This window comes from Phyllostomus discolor, chromosome 3, assembly GCF_004126475.2.
Source record: "Phyllostomus discolor isolate MPI-MPIP mPhyDis1 chromosome 3, mPhyDis1.pri.v3, whole genome shotgun sequence".
NCBI classification, from domain to species: Eukaryota; Metazoa; Chordata; class Mammalia; order Chiroptera; family Phyllostomidae; genus Phyllostomus; species Phyllostomus discolor.
The window spans coordinates 123,382,867-123,404,473 of NC_040905.2; the positions used below are offsets into that span (position 1 = coordinate 123,382,867).

General features: G+C 40.8%; 1 protein-coding gene and 1 pseudogene across 1 annotated transcript in view; one reads left to right on the top strand and one right to left on the bottom strand.

Moving 5' to 3' along the window:
• Positions 1–21,607, bottom strand: part of HS3ST2 (heparan sulfate-glucosamine 3-sulfotransferase 2) — a 134,713-nt gene that overhangs the window by 23,594 nt on the left and 89,512 nt on the right. The window lies entirely within an intron of this gene.
• LOC114503724 lies at positions 15,943–16,478 on the top strand (annotated as a pseudogene).

Sequence of the window (21,607 nt, forward strand, 5' to 3'; positions counted from 1 at the left end):
ACAGACTTTTTGTGGACCCTAAAAAAAAAAAAAAAACAAAAAAAACAACCCCAGTGCTTTCTTGTTGGCTAGGAAATGATAATTTTGACTCATCCAGTGGTGAAGAAAGTGTTCCCATGGACACCCTGCTCCATACAAGGGACATCCTGCATGTGTCAGCATGCGGGAGCCCTTGTGAGTGGGGCCTCCGGGGAGCCTGCAGAATGAACACACCTTTGATTATTGCCAGGAGGATTCTTTGGAAGATCTTAGTTTCTGCTAAATCTGTGTACCCATGTACATGTTTGGAAGACCTGGCTGCCTTGGGTCTTTGGTGACTTATTAGTTCTTAACTGGGCAACTAGGCTCATTAAAAACCATCAATTTCCAGAGGGATAATTAGGAGCCAAAGGGGAGGGGAAAGGCTTTATTGCAAGAAACTGGTTGTGAAAACAAATCCCACTAACCCTCCATGTATGGAGCCAAGTGCAGGCACAGCAGTGCAGCTGTCTATTCCCCTCAGGTCAAGAGTTCACAGTCCCCAAACCCTTGGACTTACATGACCCAGGAGGAAAACACTAGGTCCTTGCTTGAACTATTACATCCGTTATTCATCACTGCTCACAGGATAAAGGCCTTAACAGGATTTATATGGCTTTTCTTAATCTGGCCCATGGTCACCCCAGGCTTTGGCCATAGTGGACTATTCAGAGTTCCCAAATTCTGCATTTTCAAGCTAAGAGACCTTTGACATGTCGTGCTTTTAGGATGAAGTGCTCTGTAGCCTGTTAGGCAAAACTTCTCTTAGCTCTTAGCTCATTATCGCCTCTTCCAGGGAGCCTTTCCTTACCTCATCTTAATTATTTTCCCCTTCCCAGGAGAGCTAGGCATTTGTTAACCCAGTGATCCCATGGTATGCACTACAGACATCTCCCATTTTTGACACATTACCTGCATCTATCATCACCCTGGAGTGCTAGGTCACAGAAGGCAAGGACCATGACTGTCACACCTCTGTATTGACAATGCCTATCTTGGGCCTAGTATGCATTCAATGAAAACCTCCTGTGTGCCATAGATAAGAAGGTAAGCAAGGTGTGGTCTCTGTTCTCAAGGATTTAATGACCTCTAAATAACAGGGGTGAGTGGGTTCTCTTTTCCCAGTGTGAGGGACAGCACCTCAACTCAGCTTCTCACAAGGGCTGGGGGCTTCCATCCTCTTGAAGTAGGAACTATGCCTGAACCATTTCTGAGAGGTTTCCAGGGTCCCCAGGTGCTGGGAAGCCGGCTTTTCCAGAGAAGTCCTGGAAACAGCTGGCACCTAAGCCCAGCCTGCCTGATGTTCCAGTTGTTTGATTATTCCCACCTGGTAAGGCTACTCTCAGCTCTGTTGTGTAAGAGGGAAGTTGATGGAGGTGTGAGGGCAGAGTCCCTTTCCTGGAGTATCAGCCCAGTTTGTCCAGGCCTATGCAAGTCCCTCAGGGTGATGGTGAGAAGACAGAGTAACCCATGCCTGCCTCTTCTGTTGAGGCCCTTGGCTTGCAAGTTCCCACCAGGAATGCCTATTTCTTCTTCCCATACCTTGTGCATTATGGGATTGGTCCTGAGTCCTGTCTTGTGACAGGTGGAAACTAGAAAGGGATCCTCCTTGCATGACAGAGCCACACAGAGATGGTCAGGGTAGTGGGCTACTTCAGCGGATAGTGGTAAGTAAGGGATTTAGAATCAAAGAGACCTGAGTCTGAGTTTTGTCACTTGCTAACTGTAAGAAATGGGCACACAGCATATATCAGTCATCCACACAGTCTGCTATGGACCAAATGTTTATAATCCTCCAGGAATTCACACATCGATGTGATGGTATTAGAAGCAGTCATGAGGACGGAGCCCTCAGGAATGGGCTTAGTGCCCTGTTAAAAAGAGATACCAGAGATACAACCTCTCCCTCTCTGCCATGTGAGGACACAGCAAGAAGACAGCTGTCTGCAAACCAAGAAGAGAGCTCTCACCAGGAACCATGTTGGCTGGCATTTTGATCTTGGACTTTGAGCCTCCAGACTGTGAGAAATAAGTTTTTCTTGTTTAAACCACTCAGTCTATGGCATTTAACAGCAGCTCAAGCTGACATGGCATTAATGTCCTGGACAAGCTACCAGCTAACAGTGGCTGGGCCAGAACCACCTTGCTGTCTTCACACCAATTCAGTGAAGCAGGCACTGTCACCAGTCCCGTGCGTGGACACAGAAAACTGGGACATGTAGAACAAAAGCCAGTCACCAAAGCAACACAGCAAGTTGCAGAATCTGGATTCAAGTATGACTCTTGCACTAGAAGGTAATGTGAAAATGTAAAATGAGTCTTGGCACAAGGGCAGCCTTTCTAAGCTTAGGACAAAAATCATGGAGAAAAGACCAAAAAGTTAGACCACATAACAGACAGACATAAATCCCTGGGATGGAAGAATATGGTAAACCAAATAAAAGGAAAATGACTAGCTGGAAAAGTATTTGCAGAATATATGATAGAGAAACAAAGGATAATTTTACATTCATGCACACACGTATTTAAATATATTTTGCAAAGTTCTTGCAAATCAATAAGAAAAAGAGAACCAGATGGCAGAATAGGAATACAGGCTATGAGAAGAGTTAATAGAAAAAGAACTATGAGTGGAATATAAATATATGAAAAGCTACTCCCTCTCTCTTAAAACTAAAGAAATGCAAATTAAAACCTATCATGAATAATATGATTCACCTGTAATAGCAGTTGTTGCTGGCAAGTGTGTGTAGAACTTACACTTTAATATTGGTAGCAGCATATATCAATGCAGTTTTTAAGGAAGGTAATTAGATAGTATCTACCCACATGTAAAATGCATGTACCCTTCAACCCCACAATTTCATTTCTGGAAACTTATTTGTAAAGGCACATAAAGATTGTGTGTGAGGATGTTTGTTGCAGCATTTGTGGCAGAGATGGGGAGACATCCACCAAAGACTCCTGCTCCTCCCTGCTGGGTATAGCTGTTTCTAGAAGGCAGCTGCCCAGCCAAAGACTGCATTTCCCAGCAACCCCTGAATCTGTGTGGGGTTCTGTGACTGGTTGGGACCAAGGACAATGAGTAGTACAATGTGTTACCTCTAGACCAAGGTGCTCACCGAGTAGGAGTGCCCACTTCACTGTCTTTTCTGTCCACTAGCTCAGCGATTTTCAACCGTTTTCATCTCATGACACAAACTAATCACTAAAATTGTGCAGCACACCAAAAAATATATTTTTTGCCAATTTTACAAAAAAGTATAATTTTGATTCATTCACACTGGACAGCTATTGTGTTGGCTGTTGTCAGTTTTTAAAAATTTGACAATGTAAGGGAAAGGAGGTCAGCACTGCTGAATAAACAGTCAAGTGCATGTTTTGAAATTCTTGTGGCACATCTCTTGAAAATCGCTGCACAAGCTGAATGCAGAGGCCTTTGTGGTTCTAGAAGAGAGGGGGTCCAAAAAGTAGAAGGGACATGAAGACCACTTACAAGGAAGAAAACACCCCTTGGACTATGATGAGAAAGAAATACATATTTTTCTTTTCTAATTTAGGGCTTTTTTTTGAAAATTAAAAAAAAATTAATTGTTGTTCAAGTACAGTTTTCTGCCCTTTACCCCCATCCCAACCCACCCCCCAGCCCTCGCCTCCTCCTTCCCATCTCCACCCCACCCCCTTGTTATTGTCCCTGTGTCCTTTATACTAGTTCCTTCAAAATGTCCCCCCCTTCCACTGAAATTCCCTCCCCTGTCCCCTCTGGTCACTGTCAGCCTGTTCTCAACTTCAGTGTCTTTGGTTATATTTTGCTTGTTTGTTTTGTTGATTAGATTCCTGTTAAAGGTGAGATCATATGGTATTTGTTTTTCACTGGCTGGCTTATTTTGCTTAGCATAATGCTTTCCAGTTCCATCCATGCTGTTGCAAAGGGTAGGAGCTCCTTCTTTCTTTCTGCTGCATAGAATTCCATTGTATAAATGTACCATAGTTTTTTTTTTGATCCACTCATTTACTGATGGGCATCTAGGTTGCTTCCGGCACTTGGCTACTGTAAATTGTGCTGCTATGAACATTGGGGAGCATAGGTTCTTTTGGACTGGTGTTTCAGGGTTCTTAGGATATAATCCTAGCAGTGGAATTCCTGGGTCAAGAGGCAGTTCCATTTTAGTTTTCTGAGGAAATTCCATGCTGTTTTCCATAGTGGTTGTACCAGTCTGCAGTCCCACCAACAGTGCACTAGGGTCCCCTTTTCTCCACAACCTCTTCAACACTTGTTATTTGTTGCTTATCAGTATGAAGTGGTATCTCATTGTGGTTTTAATTTGAATCTCTCTGATAGCTAGTGATATTGAGCATCTTTTCATGTGTCTTTGGATCTTCTGTATGTCCTCCTTGGAGAGGTGTCTGTTCACATCCTTTGCCCATTTTTTAATTGGGTTGCTTGTCTTCTTAGAGTGGAGTCCTGTAAGTTCTTTATATATTTTGGAGATTAAACCCTTGTTTGAGGTATCATTGGCAAATATGTTTTCCCATATAGTTTGTTCTCTTTTTATTTTAATACTGTTTTCTTTAGCTGTGCAGAAGGTTTTTATTTTGATGAGATCCCATTTGTTTATTCTTTCCTTTATGTCCCTTGCTCTAGGAGACATATCAGTGAAAATATTCCCACATGAAATATCTGAAATTTTCCTGCCTATGTTCTCCTCTAGGACTTTAATGGTGTCATGACTTATATTTAAATCTTTTATCCACCTTGATTTTATTTTTGTGTATGGTGTAAGTTGGTGCTCAAGTTTCATTTTTTTGAACGAAGCTGTCCAGTTCTACCAACACCATTTGTTGAAAAGGCTATTTTTACTTCATTTTATGTTGCTGCCCCCTTTGTCAAATATTAATTGACCGTAGAGACTTGGGTTTATTTCTGGGCTCTCTGTTCTGTTCCACTGGTCCATGTGCCTGTTTTTATGCAAGTATCAGGCTGTTTTGATTACAGTGGCCTTGTATTACAGTTTGGTATCAGGTATTGTGATCCCTCCTACTTTGCTCATCTTTCTCAAAATTGCAGCAGGTATTCTGGGTGGTTTATGGTTCCATATTAATTTTTTGAAGTGTTTGTTCTATGTCTGTGAAATATGCCATTGGTACTTTAATAGGTATTGCATTGAATCTGTAAATTGCTTTGGGTAGTATGGACATTTTGATGATGTTAATTCTCCTGATCCATGAACACGGTATATGTTTCCATTTGTTTGTGTCTTCCTTGATTTCTTTCTTCAGTGTTGTGTAGTTTTCTAAATACAGGTCTTTTACCTCTTTGGTTAGGTTTATTCCTAGGTATTTTATTTTTCTTTTTGCTATATCAAATGGTATTTTTTTCTTGATTTCTGCTTCTTCTGTTTCATTGTTGGTATACAAAAATGCCTTTGATTTCTGGATATTGACTTTGTATCCCACTGTTTTGCCAAATTCATTTATTAGGTCGAGCAGTTTTTTGGTGGAGTCTATAGAATTTTCTGTGTACACTATCGTGTCATCTGCAAATAGTGACAGTTTTGTTTCCTCCTTTCTGATTTGGATGCCTTTTATTTCCTTTTCTTGTCTGACTGCTGTGGCTAAAACTGCCAATACTATGTTGAATAGAAGTGGTGAAAGTGGACAACCTTATCTTGTTCTTGATCTTAGTGGAAAAGATTTTAGTTTTTGCCCATTCAGTATGATATTGACTGTAGGTCTCTCATATATGGCCTCTATTATGTTGAGGAATGCTCCCTCTATTCCCACTTTGCTGAGTGTTTTCATGATAAATGTGTGTTGTACCTTATCAAGTGCTTTTCTGCATCTATTGATATGATCATGTGATTTTGTCTTTGCTTTTGTTTATGCAATGTATTACATTTACTGATTTGTGAATATTGTACCATCCCTGCATCCCTGGGATGAATCCCACCTGGTGATCGTGCATGATCTTTTTAATGTATTGTTGGATGTGGTTTGCCAATATTTTGTTGAGGATTTTAGCATCTATGTTCATCAGTGATATTGGCCTGAAGTTTTCTTTCTTTGTTGTGTCTTTATCTGGTTTTGGGATTAGGATGATGCTGGCTTCATTAAAAGCATTTGGGAGTCTTCCATCACTTTGGATTTTTTGGAATAGTCTGTGAAGGATAGGGGTTAGCTCTTCCTTAAATGCTTTGTAGAATTCCCCTGTGAAACCATCTGGTCCAGGGCTTTTGTGTGTTGGGAGTTTTTTGTTTACTGCTTCAATTTCATCTGCTGTTACTGGTCTATTCAGGCTTTCTACTTTTTCATTCAGTTTTGGAAGATAATATTTTTCTAGAAATTTGTCCATTTTACCTAGGTTTTCAAATTTCTTGGCATACAGTTCTTCATAAGAATTTCTTACAATTCTTTGTATTTCTGTGGTATCAGTAGTAATCTCTCCTCTTTCATTTCTGATTGTGTTTATTTTGGTCCTCTCTCTTTTTTTCTTGATGAACCTGCTCAAAGGCTTGTCAATTTTGTTTATCTTTTCAAAGAATCAGCTCCTGGATTCATTGATCCTTAGAATTGTTCCTTTAGTCTCTATGCTGTTTAATTCTGGTCTGATCTTGGTTATTTCCTTCCTTCTACTTGCTCTGGGCTGTCTTTGTTGTTGTTTTTCGAGTTCTTGTAGGTGTAGGGATAGGTTGTTTGTTTCTATCTTTTTTAGGTAGGCCTGTATCACTTTGAATTTCCATCTCAGGACTGCATTTGCTGAGTCCCATAAGTTTTGGGTTGTTGTAAGTTCCTTTTCCTTTGTTTCCAGAAACTTTTTGATTTCTTCCCTAATTTCATTCTTGACCCATTCATTGTTTAATAGCATGCTATTCAATCTCCATGGTTTTGCATATTTTGAATTTTTTTCCTTGGGGTTGGTTTGTAGTTTCAGTTCCTTGTGGTTGGAGAAAATGCTTGGTACTATTTCAATTTTCTTGAATTTGTCAAGGCTTGCTTTGTGTCCTACCATGTGGTTGATCTTCGAAAATGTTCCATGTGCATTTGAAGAGAATGTGTATTTAGCTTCTTTGGGATGAAGGGCTTCATATATATCAGTTAAATCCATTTCATCTAGGGCATTGTTCAATGTCACAATGTCTCTGTTGATATTTTGTTTGGAAAATCTGTCCATTTTTGACAGTGGGGTGTTAAAATAACCTATTATAATAGTATTGCTGGCAATATCTTCCCTGAAATCCTCCAAGATTTTCTTCATGTATTTAGGTGCCCCTATGTTGGGTGCATATATTTTTACAATGTTTATGTCTTCTTGGTGGATTCTTCCCTTGAATATTACAAAGTGACCTTCTGGGTCTCTCTTTATGGCCCATTTTTGAAGTCTATTTTGTCTGATATGAGTATTGTTACCCCAGCTTTTTTTCCCTGTCCGTTTGCTTGGAAAATTTCTTTCCAGCCTTTCACTTTCAGTCTGTGTAGGTCTTTTGTCCTGAGGTGTGTCTCTTGTCGCAGCATATGTGTGGATCATGCTTTCTTATCCATTTAGCTATTATATGTCTTTTGATTGGAGCATTTAATCCATTTAAGTTTAAGGTTATTATTTAAAGGTACTTATTCATTGCCATTTTTATACCTGTGTTCCTCTCTTTCTCACTCTTTATTTTTTTCTTTTCTTAAAGCAGTTCATTTAGCATCTCTTGTAGAGCTGGTTTGGAGGAGGTGTATTCTTTGAGGCTTCTTTTGTCTGGGAAATTCCTTATTTGGCCTTCCATTTTAACTGAGAATCTTGCTGGATAGAGTAATCTTGGTTGAAGGCCTCTGGTTTTCATTACTTGGAATACTTCTTGCCATCCCTTTCTGGCTTGGAGTGTTTCCATTGTGAAGTCAGCTGCTAGTCTCATTGGGGCTCCCTTGTATGTTACTTCCTATTTGTCACTTGCTGCCTTTAAGATTCTCTCTTTGTCTTGGAATTTTGCTATTTTAATTATGATGTGTCTTGAAGTGAGCCTCTTTTGATTCCTTTTGATTGGGACTGTCTGGGTTTCCTGGATTTGTGTGACTTTTTCTCTCATCAAATTAGGGAAGTTTTCTATCATTACTTTTTCAAACAGGTTTTCTATCCCTTGCTCTTTTTCTCCTTCTGGTATTCCTATTACATGGATATTGTGTTTCATATTGTCCTGCATTTTCCTTAATCCCTCTTCATTCTTTCTGAGCCTCTTTTCCTTTTCTTGCTCTTTCTGGGTATTTTTTTTCTACTTTGTCCTCCAGGTCACTGATCTGATCTTCTGCTTCACTGATCCTGCTTTTGATTCCATCTACTGTGTTCTTCAGTTCAGAAATTGTATTCTTCATTTCCTCTTGGCCCTTGTTGATAGTTTCTATTTCCTTTTTAATGTTGATATATTTTGCAGTGAGTTCATTGTAGTTCCTGTTGAACTCTATGAGTTCATGGAACTTCCTGATAACCACTGCTTTGAACTCAATATCTGATAGTTGAGTTGCCTCTACTTCATTTCATATTTTTCTGAGGCTTCCTCTTTTCCTTTCATTTGGGGATTGTTCCTTTGTCTTCCCATTGTTTGTGAGACTCTTCTTGTTAGATTCAGCTTCTTAAATTTATCTGTTCTGACTCTCCGGGTTTATGATATGAACTTCTATGGTAGAAGAACCGTGAGATTCAGTGGTACCATCTCCTTGATTTCCTGAGCTCACTGGTCTTGGGCTGTCATTTATGTTTGCTCTATGTTTGTCTTTGGGGTTTGATTGTTGTTGGGTCTTTCTTTGGTGGGTCCTTCCCACCAGCTGGTTAACTGAGGGTCATTCTGTCCACCACCTCTTGTATTTTGTTGTGCTGGTGTGGGCAGATTGTGTTGAAGCTGGTTCTTCAATGTGTACAAGGTTTTGAGGATTCTTTCTTGTTCTTGTTCAGTTATTTGTCCTGGGAAAATTTCTGCTATTTACTTGTATTCCCAGATAGGTCCTGGATTGAGGTTAGTGTGGCTTCCACTCCCTCTTTCACCTTCTTCTGTTGTTATCTGTTGGTGGTTCCTTTGTTGTTGGATTTCCTCTTCAAGCAGATACCCTGGTGTTCACAGCTTCCACCTACTCTTTTTTGTGATCAGTTGGAGGGGGAAGGCAAAGTGGTTTAAGACAACAAGAGTATATTCTATGATATTTACAGTAGTAGCCAGTAGAGAAGAGATAGGAGATCCTTTGGCTATGTATTGTGTTAACCCTGATATTCCACCCAACTAGCCACTTTTTAGAAAGGGTGGAGAGAAGATAAGACTCTTATTGGGGAGGGAAGGATTGTGAGTTTGATCTAGAAAGCAGTGAGCTTGTGGGAGGTCAGATTCTGAGGTAAGGTGAGAATAAAGGATAGTAAATAGGTATAGTGTGTGAGAGAACAGAGTTAGCCACTATAGTAACAGGAAACCGTGAAGTGGGCTAAGATCTGGGAGTGGTATTGTATAGTATTTACAATTGTATGAAAGAGCTATTATTTACAATAATAATGGAGCAACAATCATATGTCAGAATCTATGTGATCTGGATAACAAGAATAGGAAGTATAGGACCTTGAGTAGTGTGCTAATAGAACACAAGTGAAGTGAAGTGAAGGATAGTAAATTAACAATACACTATGAGAGAGAGAACAGGGGAAACATGTCAAAGAATACAATTTAACCAGCCAAGCCAAGAAGACTAAACAGAAAAAAAGAAATACAAAAATACTAATAAAATAAAAGATGTCAAAATAATGAAAAAATAATAAAACAAATATGCAATAACTTGCAGGTTCTCTGTAGTAGCAAAGTGTAATTTGTTTCACTGTCTCAGCTGTTGGGATGCCCCCTCTTTGGGTCCAACTCTGGTCTTTTCACAGAACCAGTTTTTTTTTTGTCTCACTTGTGGGAATTAAAAAAAAAAGAATAAAGGAAGAAGAGATAAAATGGGAAAGAAAGGAAGAAGGAATAACACAAGAAAGAAGGAAAGAGAGGAAAAAAGAGTTGAAATAGAAAAAAGAATGAAATAAAGGAAGAATTATTTAAAAAAAAAGTCTTTTACTGGCTTCAATCTGGTCAAACCTGTTTTGTTGGACTTCCTGGCTGCAGCAGGCTGAGGGGCGACTGGTTTTGATTTTCTCCCTTCCTGATCCTCCAGCCTCCAGCAGCCTCTGGTCCCTCAGGTTCCACAGTTCAGGCACTCTCCCCAGGGCTAGCTGGGTGCCTTTTCCCAGGGCTTTGGGTGTGGGGTCCAGACCTTCCTCAGAGTACACTCTCCCAGAGTTAGGGGTGTGGTCTTGGGGCCTTCCGCAGAGTGCACTCTTTCTGGGTGGGGCACACACCCTTCCCAGGGTTATGGGAGTGCGCAGGGCCTTCCTCGCCTCTTCGGGAGTGCTGCCTGGCTGGGTGGGGACGAGGCCAGAGTGGCTGCTGCAGGAGAATTCCCCAAACAGTATCTCTTTTTTCACCTTTTCTTTTTGAGAAATTCCTCCCACTCAGCCTGCCTCTTCGTACAGAGGCCTGGCCTCTTGCACAGCCCAATTCTCCAACCAGACTCAGACTGTTGGGGTCAGGGCCCATCCCTGCCCAACTCTCAGCTCTCCCCAGCCAGCATCCACAGACTCTGCGGGTGTTCACAACCCCTGTGTGTTTGCCATTTAGTTCTTATTCCCCTCTCTGTGACTTCAAGCAACAAGGTCTCTCCCGGTGCTGCTCAAACCTTGTTTGGCAGGGGAGGGAGCCATTGACCAGGCTGTCTCCCAAGGACCCTGTGGTAGACCCAGGAGGCACCAGGCCTGGGGCTACCACTGCCCTGGTCCCCGCACTGGTCCCAGGGACTTTATTGTCCTGAAGAACTCTCCTTACCGTCTGGTTTTTCAATGTCCTCTACAATTTTTGGTCTTCTATCTTCATATATGCTGGGGTACTGTTGGCTGTTTGCTCTGTTTCTCTGTAGATCAGTTAGGTTTTTCTCCCGTGTATAGGGAGAAGTGGAATCTGCTCCCTCCTACTTCCCCACCATCTTCTCTTCCTTCTTGAGAAATACACTTTTTATCTCCATGTTTGTTACAGCAGCTGGCATTGACCTAACTACTGAAACAATGTTTGTATTAGAAAGAGACCAGAAACAAGCTACATGTTGGTTAGCAGGAGGTTTGTTGAATAAATTTATAGTGAGGCCAGATGAAAGATGATTACATGGATGTGAAAAAATGAAGTGGATCTACAGATATTTATTTTTACAGAAAGGAACGCTAAATGTATTATTTAGTGTAAAAAGAACGCTGCATAACAGAGAGTTCCACATGTATCATTTACATACACAATATGCATATGTGTACTAGTATAGATATGCATAAACCATCTCTAAGTGGATACACAATCTCTAAATGGATACACAGTAAACTGTTACCAGTGATTACCTCTGGAGAATCATCTTGGGGGACCTGGGTTAGACTATACAGTGGAGTGGAACTTAATTTCTATCTTTACATTCCTGCACTCATTAGACTGTTGTTATTTTTTAAATTTTTTTTATTTTTGCTATGAGCATGTTTTCTTTGTAGGTATAAAAAATGAGCTAATGAGCCTTGGCTGGTGTCATTCAGTGGACTGAGCATGGGCTTAAGAACCAAGAGGTCGCTGGTTCAATTTCCAATCAGGGCACATGCCTGGGTTGTGGGCCAGGTCCCCTGTTGGGGCATGTGAGAGGCAACCACACATTGATTTTTCTCTCCTCTCTCTCTCCCTCCCCCTCCCTCTCTCCCCCTCTCTCTCTCTCTCTCTCTCTCTCTCTCTCTCTCTCTCTCTCTCTCTCTCCCTCTTTAAATGAGCTAATGAAAAACTGTTTAAAAGTCCATATTGGTACTGGTCTAGAGGGGCTTTGGTGCAGGTGGGAAGCAAGGATGTGGGAGATGGAAAATATGGCTCCTTTCTCAGAAAGCTGGGTTTGGAAAGGAGGGAGGAGGCAGGAGAAGTAGCCATGGGTGTTGAGTGAATGATTTTTGCTGCTGCACAAACAGCTCTGATATGTTTCCAGGCAATGGACCTCAGTTTCTCAAGTGTCATGTGTAGCTAGCCTAGACTGACATGGGGACACTATCAGGGCATTCTCTGGGGGTAAATGCATTACTTGCCTTCTTTCTCAGTCTGGGCTGAGCTCCTTCCCCACATATAAGCCAATCTTCCCCCTCTCTGGAGTGGGTCCCCTAAGTCAAAGCATCTAACACTTTAGCATGCATTTAAATGCCTGGGTCTTTTTGAAATGCAGATTATGGATTCATTGGGAGAAGGCCTGAGGTTCTGCATTTCTAACAGGCTCACTGTGGCTGACCTGCTGGTCCATGGACCACACTTGGAGTCATGAGGTTTTCCTAGGGCATCCTGGCAACACTGGCACAGATGGTCTTGTCCGTGGGTGTTTATTGCATTAAATGGAATTGGTTAATTGATGTTGGGTGGGGAACTGTGGATGGTCTGAATTCAGAAAACCCAGATTTTCCAGTTCTTGGCCTTGCAACTTTCATAGTAGTTTCTTCATTGCACCAAGTGGATGATGATGATGCAGACTATACCTGGCTGTTGTGAGTTTTGGGCCAGCTAACCATGGGCGAGTCCTATGTAAACCAGGAAGCACCTGTACCCAGCCATTCATGGGTTCCTCTTTCTCTACCTAATTTAGTTCTTCTTTTTCTTTTTGGTTTATTTACTTATTTATTAAATATTATTGACATATGAAGTGTACAAGTAGCATGATTTGATATTTGAATATATTGCAAAATAATCACAATAAGTCTAGTTAACATCCATCAGTACACAGTTAAAATTTCTTTTCCTTGTAATCAAAACTTTTAAGATTTCTTCTCCTAGAAACTTTCAAATACATAATATAGATTATTGTCTATAGTCACCATGCTGTACAGTTTCTTTTTGATTTTCAAAAAGCCACTCATCTAACCCTTCACCTTCCCCTGCTACAGCCCTATATGTCTCATTTTCTTCCCAAAGTTCTCAAAGGCTCCGCTTCTTCTCCTTACATTGATTCTCAACTTGTCACATAGGCCTCCCACTCCCTCGTCCTCAGAATCAGCTCTCTGAGTACATCTCCAAATACCTTACCTTTTTGTGGCAGCTGAGGTATTAGCCCAATTACAATTCATCTCATGTGTCAGTGAATGGCCTCGCCACCCACCAGTTACCCAGAAACACCCACATCTTGTCTGTAACCAAATCTAACTGGTATCCTCTTACCCAGTCTAACCTGACATCCATCCCAGTCCACTCAGGACCCACCGAGGTCCCTTACTCATGGTCAGCTGTAGGGAGCAGCTCAGTGCTTTTCTCTCACTAGGCTCTATTTCTGGAATCCATTCTAAGCCCTTCAGGCTCTTGTGTGACACTCCCCAATGACACCAATATCAAGGAAGCAAGATGGTACCTGGGGACTACCAGGGGGTGCCAAGGCTACTGGTGATGGTACCAAGTGGAGCCTTAGGGGATCTGGTGCTGCTGGAGACCATCTGAAAGTAGCAGGTTGTCCTCTACCAATACCTGATCACCAATACCAGGGGCCTCAGCATAGCTAGCAATTCTGCCATGTTCCTCCTGCCAACTCCCGCTTCTACTGTGCACTATTTCAGACCTTCTCTACTCTCTGCAAATGATCAAAGCCTGCCCTTTCCTCTCCCTCTGGACAGATGAGCTCACATCATACTTCATAGAGAACGTAAAACCATTCTATATCATGCTATAAACACCTTGAGTTTTACACATAGACCAGCCCCAGGCAGAGGATGGAGCTGGCCAATCCAGCGGCTTTCTGAGGCCATTCTCCCAGCCTGTGGACCTCCCCCACCTTCAGGGCTCCCTGCCCACAGTGCCCACCCACAGCAGATTCTACCTACTCTAAGGACCTGTCAGTCCCCCACCCCAGTTCTGAATGCTTCCCAGGCATCAGCAAACTTCCCTTTTTTAAAGATTTTATTTATTTATTTATTTACTTACTTATTTATTTATTTTTAGAGAAAGGTAGGGAGAAAGAAAGGGAGAGAAACATCAGTGTGTGGTTGCCTCTCATGTGCCCCCAGCTGGGGACCTGGATTACAATCCAGGCATATGCCCTGACTGGGAATCGAACGGGTGACTTTGGTTTGCAGTCCGATGCTCAGTCCACTGAATCACACCAGCCAGGGCTGGATGAGTTTGTTTTTAATTATAAGCTTTTCAGCCTCACATTCTGGAGTCCCCAGTGCTGAGAGGCTGTGCAGGAAAGCGGTCTGCAAATCTGTCCCACTTCCTGCAGCATAACAGTGCCTTCTAGTGGGAGGTGATCCATCTGCAGCTGTGGGAGTGAACACCTGCTTACCCCTCTGCCATTCCCTGTTGCCTACCTGGGGGAAATCAGCCACTGACTGGAGTCTTTCCCATTGTGTCTCCTGCAGATGCAGGTGTAGCAGAATACATTAAGCTCCATGGTTGCAAAGAGTTAGCAGGAGTTGGCTTGCTGATCATGCAGGGAGCAAGAAGAGCAGTGGGCTGTGCAAAGCACTGGGAGTCAGGTGCTTACATACCATCCAGGCCTCTGCTGTGCCAAACCTATGTGTATGCTTGTTGAGTCAACGATACTTCTTTAGGGTCCAAGGCCCATTTAAACTGTACAAATATGAACTAGTGTCCAGGCACTCTGCATTTCCATTCTGGAAGGCATTCAGGACACCTGGCAAGATGAGTGGACCCTCTTGAATCTCCCAGCCCTACCCTTTCTGTATACACGCCTTTGCTGTGCTCTCTCTCTCTCTCTGAAAACTTCCTTCTGGCTTTCTCCACAGCCCAGTCTTTCTCATCCTCGGCTCTCTTTAAATGTCACCACTCTTAAATATAACTCTAACCCCATGGTTTATTCCCCTCATTGCTCAAAGCATAGTCTGTAATTATCTTGCACATCTATTTATTTAATCCATTGGCTTCCACACAGTAGTCTGCAAACTCATCAGGAAGGAATGGTGTCTTCCTTGCTGACTATGGTATCTGAAGTCCTTGTCACTGTGCCATCCCATCACAGGGAGCCCCAGGGAATGATTCATGCTGATCAAATGAATAACATGGGAAAGAACCAAAGCCTAAAACTGGAAGACCTGGGCTCCTTCAGGAAATGCAGCAGCCTGACCTTCAGAAAGGGTTTCCCCTTTCTGAAGAAAGTGTGGTCACACAGCATCTGGGATGCAAGTGCTGCCATGGATCATACTTACATATTTTTACAGTTATGTCTCCATTTGAGTGCATTTTAGAAAATTGGAAGTAGGACATTGCTTTTATTTCCAGTTTTTGTTGCTTAGGATGAGGCTTAGCGATGTAGTGAATGTAGAAATTGAGAAGTGATCTAAAGACAAATATTAAGTAAATGACGGTAAAATGGTACATGAATGTGGTAAAAAGGTGACCCTTCAATGATGAAAGTTTGAGAAACTCTGGCTCAAAAAAGTGTGGGTACATCCAAGGGGAATCCAAACCAGAGTATTGTGAACATGTACTCATTCAACAAATAATTATAAGGTACCTACTGTTTTCCAGCCATTGTGCTAGGCACTGAAGTTGTGGCTCTAAATAAAACAGATGAAGCACTTGTCCTCATGAAGCCTCTCATCTGGTAAAGGATGTAATAGACAAATGCATAAATGTACAATTACAACTTGTGCGAAAGAAAAGGAAAGCAAGTGTCACGAGGGAGCCACATGCTCAGAGGAACCCCAGGGGGGACATTTGAGCAGCAGGTCAAGAGGTGAGCATAAGCTTGCATGAAAAGACAACAGGATGAGACATAACCTGGTTTGGACAAGGTAAGATGCTACGGCAGAGAATCTAAAGATGCATTAGTGCCTTGGTGCAGGGTCTATGCGGCATGGTGCACCATGGGGTATCCATGGTGGACCTGCAGCAGCTTTGGGTGCAGGAGGCAGTGGGCTCCTTGGTGAAAAGTCTGAAGAGAGAGAATATGCAGAAGATGCAGGGTCTCATGTTCTGGTGCAGTGCTGGCTGTTGTGAGGCCTCCATGCAGCAGGTGGGTTGTGAGGTGATTATGCAGCATGTGCACCAGTGCACTGAGCCCTGCCATGTACCCCTGGTTCAAGCCTAGGCCATGATTACCAGTGAGCTGGAGAAGTTCCAGGACTGCCTGGCCCAGTGCACCATGCATTGCAATGACAAAGCCAAATATTCAATAGATACAGGGAGTAAAGAGTTTCATGTGAAATGGCAGCTGGAGAATAGTGTGACCAAGTATGTGGATACTCATTGTGGATACCATGTGAACCTCATTCCAACCATGACCAAGAAGATGAAGGAGTCTCTCTCACCCATTCAGAAATAGAAGCCTTTGCCATTGACCATTGAGGCTGAGGGCAGGAATTGATTTAAAATGAAGAATGAGAGTTTTGGTATTTTAAGTGAAGTTTATAAAGGAAGAAATTAAGGATGGCAGCAAGGTTAAGGCATGTGTCACTTGCCTCTGGATACTTTTATGTTTTAATCCTAGAAAGTGAAATGGAAAAAAACTGGTGCTAAAATTTGGGTCAGAGAATTTTGAGAGCCTAAATTTTATGTGGCAAATACTTATCCTGGCAGCAGGTATTTCCCTCAAATCAAGCTAGGGCCCTCTGAGCCTGTCAACAGGCTCACAGGTTCCTCTAACATGCCAGGGATCTGGTGGAATGTGAGGAGAGGTGTTTCTGTCTGTTGTCAACCTCCTGTTTACCAGAAGCATCATCACACCATTTTTCATCAGCTGTAAAACAAAATCCATGAGGTCACTAATTTAGAAAGGGAAAAATGGTTTCTGGGTATTTGTTTTCCTTAGTTTTGTTTTACATACAAGGGCAAGAAGCTGATTGAAGATATGGAATTGGAAGAGGTAGTTTGGATAAGAACTTTGAATGGTTCCTTTGGACATCTGTTTTTGTCCATCAAGATGTAGATGCACACTTCTTAAACTCTCACACATTACATCTTTCAGTTTGGAGATCCTCCAAAAACATGAGAGGCAATGTCACACTGGGTATGGGAAGCAGACCTTCCCTCACTGGCTGACAGGGTGGGCCCTGAGGCTTTCTGCAGCAGAGTGACAGGACAATCTTGCCATGGTACTCTCCCTTGAAGGGAAAGGGAGTTTTGATTGTACTATATATCAATACCCAGGAATGAATGATGAAAGAGGAACTGTATAATTAAGAGAGTTATGAAGTACTGGGTTAGGAGAAAACCTGGTTTTCAGGAATGAAGCCTAAACCCAGTATTGCTTACTTAGCTCCCTGAAATAACAGAGCCCTACTGAGAAAATCATTTTGCAATGGGAAGGTCAAGGTAGAACAAGTAAGCAACTCAGGGACCTGTGGCTCTTTTAGAGTAACAGAGGAGCTGCCTCCTGCTTGCTGCCATTACCAAATAATCACTTTTGCCTGGGGGTTTTGCAACATGCAGTGTTCCAACCCCAGCTCTGGCACCTTACCATTTTGATAAGGACCTTGTTTTATTTTTTTACCAACTTACTATGTATTTTTCCGTGTATAATGTGCACTTTTTGTCCAAATTTTTGAGGGAAAAGTAAGGATGCGTATTATACATGGGTAGTACTCGTTCTGTATCTATGTAAATTTTTTGATTCTTTTATTATGCTTACGCATTAAAATGTAACTCTAGAAAGCAATAATGATATCCACATGCAAATAATGTCCTGGAATATGATAATTGGTTTTGTTTCTAAATATGAATAAATAAATAATTGAATTAAAAATTAAAACAAAAGATTTTTTTCCTGAAAATTTGGGGCAAAAACATGGGTGCACATTATACATGGCAAAATATGGTACTTGAAATGGTAATATGGCCTTTCTGTCTGCTGTTTCAGGACTATAAGACACTTTCCTAGTGGTCTGGTTTTAAAAAATAAAGTTTAAATTTTCCTTCAAAAAGTAATAAAAATGCATAGTAAACTACACAGAGAGCAGTAAAAAGTAAAATCAGTGATGTGGAAAGTACTAGCCAGAAGAAACTTGAGCCTGATCTTGTGCTTCTCAAGTAAAAGTGTATAAGATGGAACCGATGGGACAGAAGGAGACATGGAAGAGTAGTCACAGGCAATGGGCAGTGTGCAGTGTTATTGAAGAAAAAACCTGAAACTAATTGGACAGATGTACAGGCAAAGATTTCATTAAAGAGACATTTCCAGAGACAGAAGATAGCCATTGGGTAGACCAAAAAGCCAGCTTAGGCAGAACAAAATAAAACCCACATCCATGAGGATCCATTCATCCATCCACTCATCATCTATCTATACAAACATGCATAAGGGCAAACATTTTATAATATACATAAAATACAAAAGTTCTATAAGTATTATATCCTTTATCCAGAATGGATAAAGCAAACAAAAAAACTTTTCTACAAATACAACCCAGATGAGGACTTTGTAATAGAATTAGATGCTAGAAAAAACATAGATTATCCATAGAGTTTTGGAGAAAAAAGTTGTGACTCCCAGTATCTAGTACTTAGCCAATTTGCTTGTGAAGGCAAAGCAAAGAATTACAAGACATGCAACAGCTTGAAAAGCATTCCACTTTCTTCTCCAAAAAGTTCCTTAGAAATAAAAGGCAATGACCTAAGAGATGGTGGAAGAACTCAAGAATGAGCAAGTTGTGCATTAAAGGGTAGTGATTGGGATCAAAGAAAGTTCTGAATCTGGACAACAAATAATTTAACTTCTAATATCAGGATTTCCTTTAAAATAACATATAAAAATTAATAATTTATACCTCAATAAAGTTGAAAAATATCAATAAGTTGATAGATCAAATCTGAAATCCCAGCTTGAATTGACAAAAACTGACAGGTGGGCAATAGGGAAACAAGGGGAGGGAAAGGTATACGAGATTATTTACCAAAAGGTACTCATTTTCTCTGCCATAGAAATGTAAAATGAGGAATTAAAAACTGGACACATACTTTCCAAAACACTAGAAAATAAAAAAAAGCTAAGAAAATATAGCTCATGCAATAAAAGAGACAGGGAAAGGAAAGCAAGAAAAAAATAGCAAAAATTGTAGAAGTAGTATAGAAGTGGAACTGATTGTATTAATATTAAAAATGACTGGAAATAGGCTAAACACCATAACTTTTAACTGGTGACAAATAAATGAAACCTGGTCATATTTGTGTTTATGAGGCCACTCATGGGGACAGAAACATGCTATATGCAAACGGAGAGGTTCAGATACATCAGGAAAATGCCAGTCTAAAGAAAGCTAGAATCATGACATCAACAACAAAAGAAGTAGAATTTAAGGGAAAAAACATTAAATGGAACAAAGTGGATCATTAATATCGATAAAGGGCCCAATTCATAGCAGTACTTCCATACAACGTGGTCAATCAGTGTTAATCTCTACTCCCGCTGGGGTCGGCACTCAATTGATCGATAAAAGGTATATCCTGTAAAGTCAACATATTGAGAGAAAGTGTGAAGAGTGGGTGGTGGCCAACAAATAGAGTCATATTTTGGGGAGAAGGTGGGCTGACATATGAAGGGTATTGGACTTAGAATACTGAAACTTAAGTGGCTGTGGGGGAAAGGGAGTATCACTAATTAGAAGAAAGTGGATTCTTGCCACAGAGTCTCCCAGTAGCTCTGGAATTGGAGGCACCCCACCAGGGTGCCACCTGGTGGAGTGAGAGGTGCCACCTGGTGGAGTGATAGGCACCACCTGCTGGGGTGAGAGGTGCAAGCAGAAGCACAGTTGATGTTAGAGGTCTCTAGAAAGGGCAGCTGGATCAACAGAGCTTCCCCCAACCCTACAGCCAGGTCACTGCCTGCAGAGGAGAGGTGACGTCTCAGCGCTACTGAGCTGGAGGGCAACAGGCCTGCAGAGTGCTGCAGGCAGCTTACCTACCACAAACTGGCATGTGCATGATTTTTCTCTGGAGAAACTGACCAGTCAAGATTTTAAGTAATGGCCACCAAAGCACTATTTATTAAAAGAAAAGCTGCCACGTCCCATTGAAATCTATATCATTACATCTAATACAGAATCATAACTTAGCACAGAAATGGGTCAAAGGAAAAAAAAATGGTCATTCTCAACAGATTCTGAAAAGGCGCTCAGTAAATTCTACACTCATTGCTAGTTAGAAAAATAACCTTAAGAGCTCATTTAAACCTTGTGACAGTAGCCAGCATCAGGTAGGTATTGTATTATTAGTCTTATTATTCACATAAGGAATTTAAGCACAGAGAAGTAACCTGCCCAAAATCCCAAAGAACTGATGGGGAAGCCAGGATAGAAACCCAGTTATTTTGGTTCTAGCACCTGTGCAGGTAACTTCCAGGCTATGAGTCCCATTAAAGCTCAGCAAGACAAAAATGCCTGCTAACACAATTAATATTTATTATTGTTCCATAATTTATAGACACTTCAATTAAAATATTAATAAATGGAATGAGAAGTATCACAATACAGTATTAGAAAGACATCTGTTCTCAAATTAATCTATAAATAATGTAATTCCAATCCAATCCCAAGAGGTTTTAAAAAATTCAATTGGACATTGTAATGATAAAGTTTCTTTTGAATACACAAATTAAAGATAAGATTGTGTTGGAAGGAAGAATCATGGGAAGGAAACTGATGTCACAATACATATTAAAAAGCTGTAGTCATTTGAACAGTGTGGCTCAGGAATAGGTGAATAGATTAATAGAAAAGAATACAAAACCAGAAATAAGCATGACTATCAACAAAACACATGATAAAGATGGCATTTCAATCAGTTGGGAAATTATGGATTATTGGGACAATCAGCAAATCAGCTGAGAAAAAATGGAATCCAGTGTCCTCATTCATGCCTCCAAAAATATAAATTCAAGATGAAAGAATTTCTTTCAATGTTAAGAACACAATGGAATACAAGATTAAAGTGTGAGTAAATATGTGTATTTTCTTGAGAATTGGGAAGGTTTTATAACCATGATGCCAAAGAAAGAAAGCAAAGACTTTACATGTGACGATATAAGTAGTTGAAAGTCTGGGAAGATAAAAAATCACAAGGGGAAATAAAATGCAAACAAACAAAAAACCCAAACCCAAAACCTGTGTTCCATTCATATATAATAGGCAACTATTTAATATCTTTAATAAGTAGAGTTTCTACAAATCAATAGGAAAAGCACTGCAATAGAAAACTGAAGAAGGGACATAATCAATTCCTGAAAGAAGATATAAAATTGGCAACATATCCACATTCACTAGATTTCAAAGAAACACAAATTAAATCCAAATAAGATAGCATTTTGACCTATCACAAAGTTGAGTTATTTTGTTTTCTCCATCACACAGAATAGGCACTCTCATACAAATAAGTTTATGTTTTCTGGAAGGTACCCTTTAGAATTTATTTTGTTGAAATGTTGATATTTGCAGAAAGATATATATTATAAAAAGATGATCAACACAGTATTATTTATTTAGAGTAGTGAACTCACAGAAACAACCTAAATGTATACAATACTACATAGATTACATGGCAGTTGATGCATT